Here is a 10,192-nt window from a genome sequence, read left to right as displayed (position 1 = left end):
GAGGGGCGGGGCGCTCCCGGGGTGAGTGGCAGCAGCCCCGGCTCGGGGAGGAGGCGCGAGAATCAGCCGGGCTCAGGGGCTGAGACACGCTGGAGGCGAGAAGAGCGGGTGCTGTCCACGGCGCTGCCGGTGCTGAACCCGGGGCGCGGGAAGACCCGCGGCTCTCGCCCCTCCAGGCGACGCCCTCTCGCACCCTCTGCGCCCTGCGCGACCCTCTTCACCAGCCGGACCCCGTCAACTTGACAAAGGAGTGTGGTCTCGGACGTGGGAGAGAGTCCTGCGTTCGCCCCCTGGGCGCCCAGCCAGGCGTGACTTCGAGGATTTCTATAGTTTTAGAGCAAACTATTTCCATCTTTTCCCCAGCTAAGACCATCTTTTTAGTTTTTTTAAAAATTATTATTATTGTCGTGATTTACAGATACACGCCGTTTAAGAATCTTTCTGGGAGACTTTGTAACTGTTGAAATAAGGTAAGAAAAAGAACATTATTATAACATTTTTACAAATGGGGGAGCAATGCAGACTGTCATACAAAAATTTAAGACCAAGTTATGATTATTTTTATAATTTGAAACGGGACAGTTGGCAATGATTGCAACAATTATTTTACTAATTACTGTTATCATTACTATTACAAGAATAATGATTGGTGATTAGGCACTGAATTCTAGAGGGGAAGTTGAAGGCTCTGCTTTTTATGTGTGTGAAGTTAATGCCATCATGTTACATCTTGCTTTATAAATATAAATTTTGTAGAGCAACACTTCTTGCATGGCTCAAGGAACAGGAACCATTCACTGCAAGTCCTCAAATATGTTAGTAAATTGCATTAAATTATCAACCAACAAGTTGTTTAAAATAAATGTAACCTTAAAAATATGTGAATGGACTAATCTCTGATTAATCAATATTGCCTATGGTATCTAGAGCTTAGACTGCAAAGTGCAGAGCTCTCTTCACATTATTCTGGAGGGGAGGTGGTAAGGATAGGAGCATTTATACCATGCTGGGTTCATTTAGATGTGTTATACAGTAGATCCAAATAAAACTTGTGAAACTCGGTCTCTCAGAATTCTGCACCCCAAGGTCATGTGTATTTCCAAGTTGGGAGCTGTTTGTTCTGCTTGACTAGTGAATGTCATCCCCTCCCTGCCCCCTCAGGTCAGAGCTGGATGTAAATGGGAAGCTCTGATTTAATAATACGGTATTAGCTTGTATTATAGTTGCTACTGCTGTTGGTAATTGAATGGAACTGGGAAGCGTGGGCTGGGAAAATGTCTCGCTATTTCAGCAATGTTTAACCTCTTGTATGCTTAACAGAGAGCTTTTCTCTACTTGGGAGATTTTCTTTTGAAGCTACATTCCTTTTGTCAATTGGCAGTGTGTTTTGAGTGTGAATGTATAAATAATTCAGTGCAGAAAACCACTGAACAGTACTTCTCATAATGAAGAATCATTAAACGATAGAAGTTAGCTGGTGCTCTATGTATTTCTATTACTATTCATGACTTTTTTAGGTAGGCATGATAGTTTGTCTGATAAAGGATATTATGTTCTTTCATTTATGTCATTTAGTGACATTAGATTAAGTATAAACGATGGCCGGGGAAACATGGGGAGGAGCTTCTTTACATTCCGGGAAGTGAGTTCAGGTTGCAGCTAGATGTCCTTTATTAATAGGAATGGGTAAAATATGAGCTATTTCAGACAATAAATACCATTCAACTGACTAGGGCTATGTTTTTCAGCAACTAAAAAGTACACTAAGTTTAAATATTTGTATATTTTTAATCATCATAAAAATTTCTACTATAGTTGCATTATACATACAAAGATGAACTTTAGGTTTAGAATTTATTGTTTAAAATAATTCCTCTGGGTAAAGATTTTGCATTTTATTAACGGCACAGTCCTATATGAGAGTGATTGTTAAAAGAAATGGATATTATTGCAAACATTAGAGGTCAAATGTAAGTCCCTTTAGCTCTTCTCATGTTTTACCCTAAGCAGGTGTTCTTTGTAGGATTCCTGTAAGTCATGCTATCTTCCATTAAATAGTGCTACAAGTTTTTAAGAACTAAGCAGGTAGAAAAGCAAACTACAGTCTATGGAACACTGGGCCATGAGGCTTACACCAGCCTCTTTTAATTGTATAGAGAATCATTCTTTTCCTCTGTATATTTTGAAACGTTCTCTTTAAGACTAATCATATTGGTATAAATATTCAGACTGTGGAATTTTAAACAGATTTATGGCTTTAAAATTTTAGTTTTATTTATTATATGGAAACATAAACGTATATTTTAATTATAACTTACTCTAAAAGTAGTAACATATATAAACACTATATTCACCCAAATGAGTATCTCATTGACTTTTTTTTTCCATAAAGTTTTCCAAGATGTATGTCTTTGTTTGGGTAGAAACAGTAAAGCTTTGAACTACCAGTATCCGGAGTTCATCTAGATGAAGTTTAGAGTTGTCACGATGAAATGGTGAAACACTAAAATCAAAATGTGTTATTGGTGGTAATGAAACCAGTAAGGTAGGTTCAATGAGATTGCAAACTTAAAATACTAAAAGCATTTTCCCCTGATTTTTTTTACGTATTAAGCTTTTATATAATAGTTCTGAAGTAAGGTAAAATTAGGTGACCATAATAAACCCAAAATCAGCACGTAGGAGATACTATTTGATCAGAATGCAATTCTAACTGTAAACAAGTAAAACTGCCAACTTTGAAGACTTCTAGTAAAGATATTCACACATGGTGGTATGTCATTAATTCTTTGCTCCACAAAGAAATGACCATATTTTGAAGTTATAACTTGTCCATGTGAAATTCAAGGGAATAGTCAATACCATAGCAACAGATAGCCTGCTCAGCCATTAATTCATTTCATAGGCACTGAAATTGTATAAAGCACTATTTATTTCAAGATAATGAACTTTTAGAAAGTATATAGACAAATTACTGAAATAATTTAATGTCACCTGATATGTTCAAATTGTTTTCTTTCTTGTTTCTCAAATTCTTAAAGCACATTGATCTAGACAATAATTTAAAAGATGATATTTCTTGATAGATGTCTTTTTTTCCCTTACAAGTAATATTAATGACTATGTATAACTGGAGGAATTTAAGATAAAGATGAACAATTTGGATTTTATGTTATCAAGACTATATATTGCTATCTTTTCAAAAATTAATTAACATGTACAGTAGAGAAATCAAGTAAGTAATGATAAAATCTGAAATATGCTGAAAAGTTTAATTGACTTTTTAAAATTAACTTTTAAATTATATCTAATAGTTTATTGAGAATTTTCTTTGAATGATGGCCAGTTCTCATATTTAATACTCATTTACCCATGAAACCAAAGGACTTTGAATAATATGTTCCTATGAATCTTTTATATTTGCCCCAAATTGACATACAATCGCTAGTATTTTTTATTACTTACTATATAATATACTTTATATGATATACTTTATAAAGTATACTTAATAGAATATATAATATACTTTATAATAAGTTCAGGAGATGTTTGTGAACTAATAAGCTAGAAAAATGCTTCCTGTTGTTAACCTCATTGTAACAGCCCTGTGCCCAATTATTTTCTTCAGAACAAACTTAATCACCTTCGGCTCCAACACCTCCAATGTCCTTTGGGCTTAGTCTACTTAAGGTGAGCTGTAGATTCCCTTGTGGAAAATCCCAATTTCCTCATTAAATTGGTCACCACACAAGAAAACAACTGGTCCCTTTGTTCCTTAATCACCTTGGTATTGAAGAAGTTAATATTTTATGTTATGAGATATATTAAGAGATGAGCTAGTGCTTTTGATACATTCAGAATTCTAATGAGTCTTAATGTGGATTTTCTAAAAGAATAAGAATTAAACAATAATATAATGCTTACTCTGAGTGTGTGAATGTATATATATGAATGTATTATACATAAATATGTGTATATATATATATATATATATATATATGCTATCTACCTATCTATCTAATTAAATATATATATATATATATATATATATAATTTTTGGTAAATTCTTCTCTACCATAAACATGCAATGGGATAGAAATCATCTGGAACATGCAAGTTCAAGAAATGTTACTTAATATAAAAATAATTTACATATTAATCTATAATACAATATATAATTTGTAGTGGCAAAAGTGTTTTCTAATTATTGTTAGTTTTTATTTAGGCTAGTTCTGCACACACAAGTTTTTGTTTTTGTTTTTGTTTTTTCTTGCCATGAAAATGTCATTCAGAAGGTCTCATGTTGATTGGCAAGGGAAGGAAAAACTGGAAACAAAAAATTGGCAGGAATAAGAAACAGAATGAATGTGTGAATAATGAAGAGATTAGAGCACTACACTGATTCTGCAAAAAGTATGGGTAATGATAAATAATTTGAAAATTATTATCTCTGAAAGAGGCACATGAGGTTTACTTCTTATACATCTTCAGGTAATAAGCATGAACGTCTAAGGAACAGAGCCTGGATATCCCTATGCCTAAAATGTGTTTGCTGTTTGTATATCAGTGTTTTCATACATAGATGTGGTGAAATGTGGGAAGAAGAGCAGCTCAACTCTGAACTTTCTTGCTTTAAAACCAAATTATTAATATTAATTTAATGTGGTTTTGGTATCAAATTATGTAAATCTCTAAAGCAAAGTAGTAGCTTAGTGAATTCATTTGCATGTCAATGCAGAGACTATTATTCCAACTCATAACTGGTTCATAGCACTGCTAACAACTCTAAAGCACAATGCAGAAGACTTGAAAATCCTTTTTTCATTGAGTTTTATTTAAATATATTCATTATAATTGACAGTTAAGAGAAACTTACTTTAGTGATATATCTTCCCCGCACAAGTAGCACCAACGTACCAATTAAAACATACATACAGTAGCAATTAAAACATACAAGTCTGAACTATGTTCCCCAAAGATGATGATGAAATGAAAATAATCTGCCCTTCCACTTCCACCAAACATATTAGATAGTGTTTTAATGACCACCAAGGCCTTATTTTTTCTAATTTCTAAAGCCTTCAAAGTAAGGTTCTTACACATATGAAATGACAAATGCTCCCATGCCCTTTGTGGTTATGTGCACCTTTTTCTCAAAGACACAAGTGTTGTTGTGGCCCTGATGTCAGTCAGACTCTGGACTACCTCATTTAGGGGTAAGGAAGTGGTCTCATTCATCTTTCCAAAGAAAGAGGGCCAGTGAGCCACTACTAGTAAACACTTTTTCTGTCTCATGATAGATTACCTATTGACATCTGAGCATATGGTCTGTGAACCTAGATTTGCCTATACAGGAAGAGGGAGAATATAGGGAAAAAATGCTATTTTAAAGTATTAATATGTGTACATATACATTTTATTCATATTATCACTTTATCCATATTAAGACATTTTTCATTTACATAACCATGTAGAAGTTTCTGTTATCTTCATTTTAGATATGAGAAAGCAGACAGGTGAAAGCTTTCTACCTCTCCAGCCCATGGTCCCACCACTAGGAATAGGTGGATTAGGCAATCGAGCTTAGCTCATCCATCTTGCATCTACTCTCCAGTTTTAGCACCTCTGTTTAGGTCAGATATTCAAGTGGGTGTGTCTTATTTAAAGCTAGGATTTTTTTTTTTTCTGATACTTTATTTATTTAATGTGAATGCCATTTCCCCTCTTGCCCCAAGTCTTTCCCTTAATTATTAGGTTATGTTGAAATGATTTTATGTCATATATTCTCTAGTATACAAGCTTTAGAATGTACAATACCAAAGGTCTTAAGGAGTTTTTCCTCTGTAATGTTAGAGGTGCTACATTATTCAATCTCATAGACTATAATACTAGCAACACAATATTTCCCTTTATATCTCAAATAGAAGAAGAAACAATATAATAGAGCTCTTCCCCAAGAGCTCAAGGTTTTGTTTGTTTCATTCTCTAAAAAGTCCTCCTGGATACAAAATTCAAATCCAAATACATCTTGAATCTTGATCTTCAATCACCTACTTCAAGCAATCACCACTTGTGTTATAAACTGCTACTCACATTTAAACTTTCAGACTAGTTAGCTGCTAATATTTCAAATAGTCTATGAGATGAAATAAAATAATCAAAATAAAATTAGTAGTTTTGAAGCACAATACAAAGAGAGGTAGTCTAAAGCGGGCTCTTGAACACTCAGGAGACATTCAGTACTTCACTCTGTTGTTTCTTCTATTTGAGGTATACAAAGGGAAGTGCTGGCCAGTAACTGAGGCTCTTTGCTTTCACAGGGCTTTTAGGATGACTGAGGAGAAGCGGTAAGTGCTGGTGGCCCTCCCAGGAGGGCCCCACAGTTGCATCAGATCCCCTAGTGAATCCTCGTTATCCGAGTTTGGGTTGTCCTTATTAAGTGGATCCCAAAGGAGATAGAAAAGTTTGATTTGTGGAAAAAGTTTAACTTAAAAGTGGAAAGATTTATAGGGATTTTATTAAATATTTTACATGCTGATTAGCAATACACAGTGTTTTACTTCTGAAACGAAGCCTGGCATAAAAGTTTTTAATCTTGAAATGTCTACACTATTTTGTATACTATTCACTGTTCCTTATTCTCTCGGGAGCCCTGCAGGAAGACTATTCACTCCAAAAGCTACAATTATTCTCTCTTCACAAATATCTTCCAAATACATAGCTCTGGCCCACATTTGAACTCCATAAATGTAAATATTTACAAAGGTCTGCTAAACTTTTTAACTCTGATTTCATGGTGACAGGACAAACTCCATGAACTCATTATCTCATCCCTAACGTGGTCCCCCATCCTAATTTTTCTGCCTGTCAGTTAATGACATACTTTTTTTCCATTTACCTAGGCCTGAAAATTCATACACATTTTAAACGTACATCATTCATATTCAATTCTATTCTATTCTATTCTATTCTATCCTATCCTATTATATGCAGTGAGTCTCCAGGTTTTGACATTCTTCCCTTTGTAATGTAACTTTACCTAATTCTCTATTTTCTATTCTCTCCTCTTATCACTTTTACCTTGACCCAGACTGTCGCATGTCAACCAGAATTATTTTGACATTTTCTACATTGATCTTTCTAATTCTTGGTTCTTCCTGCAGTAATAATAATTAATGATTATAATGGTAAGTAAATGTTTTGATGATTCATAACAGGTCATGAAAGGTGTTAAGTATTTATAAACATTATTTCATTTTATATGCACAACACCCTATGAGGTAGACACTGACAGACCAAAGCTTCAAGAGTTATGTTGCCCACAGAGCTGGGACTCAGACCAAGCTCTGTCTGAAACAGCTGCATGATCATAATCATTATGCTCTGTGGATACAGAATTCTTACCTCTTCTAGATTCCTCTTGATTAAAGTAAGCTTTCAAATGTCACTGTGTTCTGAAATCATCAGTGGATCTCTAATTTTTACTGTATTAAGTTGAAATTCTCTGCTTGTTTTTAAGATCCTTCTAATTGGCTCTACACTCTGCAAGCAATCAATCTGATTTTCAGTTTTCTCATATGTGCAATGCACATTTGTAAAACAGAGATAGGTCAAAATATAAAGTATGATTCCTTCCCAGTATATAAGCACGATGTCTTTTCTGGACTGCTGTATTTTCAATAATCCCAACCTATAACCCACTCCTGTTTCCAGCCAAGTTTTCTCACAGTATAAGAGCATATTGTGCTCATGTGTACTTTTCAGTCTCTGTAGTTTTTGTTGCAACAAATGACATGTCACTGTCACCCTGGATATCACCAAGATGTCAATATTTTTGTATGTATTTGTTTTAGATTGTTGCATAAAAATTACCATAATCTTATTGGCTTAAACTGTTATTATCTCACAGTTTTCATGGGTCACAAGTCTGGGTACAGGCTAGCTGAATCCTTTGCTCAGGATCTCACATCCAGGTTTCATCCAGGGCTGGGCTCTTATTTGAGGCTCAGATTCCTCCTCCAGGCTGTTGGTAGGTTTATTTCTTTGCAGCTCAGAGCTCATGGGAGGTTGCTTCTTCATGGCCAGAAAGCATCTCACTGACTTCTTTGGTCTGACCTCTAGAATTGCTTTTCTTTAAAAGAAACCTCATTGGATCAGGTCAAGAGAGAAAAATCTCCTTTTTGACATACATAAAATGAACTGATTTGAAACCTTAATTGCTTCTTAAGATCTATCCTCTTTGCCATAGAACATAACCAAAAGAGCAATATCACATCACCTTTGCCATATTCCGTTGGTCAAAAGCATGTTAAAGGTTCTGCTTACACATAAGATGAGGTGGTTATACGAGAATGTGGGTCATTGGGATTCACGCGAGAATTCTGTCTACTGTACTTAGTTCAAGTTCTATTGAACTTTAGAGTCTTTCCTCATTATTGTGGTGCCTCTGAGTCCCTTTTTCTCCTCCCTGGTATGTATGACCTGGATTATATGCAGTGGACAGTTTGGCATTGTTTTGGGATTTTTAAATCTGTCTTAGGCTGTTCTATCCAATTAATCTTAATCTGTTTTTAAAGGAAGAAGCTTAGGAGTTCCTACCATGTGTATAAAACTTTGTGGTTTACAATTATTTCAAACACACATTATTATTTAATCTTCATTGAAGTTAATTCTTTTTACGTTTGCTTCTATTATGTAGTGTTTTTATACATGTAAGATTATAATAAATTGGTACTGTGTTTTGCACACCTAAGACTGTAACAGATTTATGCTCATGAATTGGTTAATATTTCTAGATTTTAGATTTAGGTATTCTGCTCTGTTTTCATGTGTTTGTCTTTGATCCCTGGCTAATTGAAAAACCACACAAAGGGTTTCTTATTATTATCTTATTTCGTGCAACATGGGATCTTTCCATGAAAAATCAGGAATTTATACTTAATATTATGCTTTACAGATGATATAGAACTTATGTAAAAGGTGAAAATGTTTCCATTTGCTATTTAGGAAAAATGCAAGAAATTTATTTTATATTTACTTTGAAAGAAAAATTTCACAATTTAAAAGAATGTCACACATATGGTACCAATAATATTGTTCTTGCTTATTTGGTCTGAAGATTGGTAAATAATCACACGATTACTTTTACAAACATTAATTATACAGAAAAATTTCATTGGACTTATACCTTTTATAGTTTGTATACAATTAAGGTAATTTTATTTTGACAAAAGCTAAAGGAAATTAGTGTATAAATTCAATTTTTAACTTTAATAGACAATAATTTTCTTAAAACAGTAAGATCATATTTATTATAAAATAAACTATTAATTCAATAATATTGATTATGTACCTACTATGTTTCAGATGCCCTTTCAGTTTCTGGGGGTTGAGCAGGAATGAGAGACAAAGTTCCTGCTCTACTCTTTCTGTGGAAAGATAGATGACAAGCAAACCAGTAAAGACAAAGGATAATATCTGGCATTGACCAGTGTAATGATAAGAAGGACAACAGGGAAAAGATTACTAAGGGCTAAGAGTGCTGCCTAAGATACGGGTCAGCACAGGAGCCAACGCTGCTGTTCTAAGATAGTCATTAGGTAGTTTCTGATAAGTTAACATCACTTAAGGCTATTGTGAATAATACTACAATGAACATGGGTGTGCACATATCTTTTTCAATTCTTTTGGATAAATACCCCGAAGTAGGAGTGATGGATTATACGGCAGTTTTATTTTAAATTTTTTAAGGAGTCCCCATACTGTTTTTTAAAGTGGTTGCACCAGTTTCCATTTCTTTCAACAGTGCACAAGGATTAACTTTTTCTCCACATCCTCCCCAGAACTCGTTATTTGTTGTCTTTTTGATACTAACCATCCTAGAAGGTGTGAGGTGATCTTGTTGCACTTTTGATTTGCATCTTCCTGATGATTAATGATGTTAAGCATCTCATTTATTTATGTACATTTTGATCCTTTAAATGTCTTCTTTGGAATATCTCTCTCATTCTTTTTTCTTTTTTTTAATTGAAGTATAGTTGATTTACAATGTTGTGTTAGTTTCAGGTATACAGCAAAGTGATTTAGATATATCTATATATATATCTATATATATATCTATATATATATATCTATATATATATAGATATATATATATCTGAATATATTTATATTCTTTCTCAGATTCTTTTCC

The 10,192-nt window shown here is 33.9% G+C and overlaps 1 protein-coding gene across 5 annotated transcripts in view; it reads left to right on the top strand.

Moving 5' to 3' along the window:
• The window catches only part of FSTL5 (follistatin like 5), a 771,595-nt gene that overhangs the window by 14,964 nt on the left and 746,439 nt on the right, over window positions 1–10,192 (top strand). For 3 of the 5 annotated variants that reach the window (XM_082391666.1, XM_082391664.1, XM_082391665.1), the window contains exon 1: window positions 28–470. The gene's annotated coding sequence lies outside the window, so the exon portion shown is untranslated. Of the gene's footprint in view, window positions 1–27; window positions 471–10,192 lie in introns of those variants that run through there. The other 2 variants (XM_082391659.1, XM_082391660.1) reach the window with 2 other exon arrangements.

Source organism: Balaenoptera borealis (assembly GCF_965194805.1).
Source record: "Balaenoptera borealis genome assembly, chromosome: 4".
NCBI lineage: Eukaryota > Metazoa > Chordata > Mammalia > Artiodactyla > Balaenopteridae > Balaenoptera > Balaenoptera borealis.
Note: the sequence above shows the minus strand (reverse complement) of the source record. Positions and strands in the feature narration are given on the sequence as shown.